This window comes from Asparagus officinalis, chromosome 6, assembly GCF_001876935.1.
Source record: "Asparagus officinalis chromosome 6, Aspof.V1, whole genome shotgun sequence".
Classification (NCBI taxonomy): Eukaryota; Viridiplantae; Streptophyta; class Magnoliopsida; order Asparagales; family Asparagaceae; genus Asparagus; species Asparagus officinalis.
This window is the reverse complement of record NC_033799.1, coordinates 77091094-77091814: the sequence shown is the minus strand read 5'-3', so window position 1 is coordinate 77091814 and position 721 is coordinate 77091094.

Genomic DNA, 721 nt, shown 5'->3' with positions numbered 1-721 from the left:
ATGATATTTATATATATATATATATATATATACTCTCTCTCTTAGAATATAATTATATATAAGTATACTATATATTATATATGTATAAAATATGTATAAGTATATATAAGTATACTCTCTCTTATATAAGTATATATAAGTATATTCTCTTTTATATAAGTATATATATGTATAAGTATGCTCTCTCTTAATATATGTATAAGTATATTCTCTCTTATATATGTATAAAATAAGTATAAATATATATAAGTATGCTCTCTCTTAATATAAGTATATATATATATATAAGTATATTCTCTCTTATATATGTATATATCTCTTATATAATTATATATATGTATAAGTATGCTCTCTCTTATATATGTGTACAATGTATACTCTCTCTTATATATATGTATAAGTATATATAAGTATATATAAGTATATACTCTCTCTTATATAAGTATATATAAGTATATATACTCTCTCTTATATATATGTATAAAATATGTATAAGTATACTCTCTCTTATATAAGTATATATTTGCATAAGTGTATATAAGTATACTCTCTTTTATATAAGTATATATATGTATAAGTATGTTCTCTCTTAATATATGTATAAGTATATATAAGTATACTCTCTCTTATATATGTATAAAATATGTATAAATATATATAAGTATGCTCTCTCTTAATATAAGTATATATATATATATAAGTATATTCTCTCTTATATATG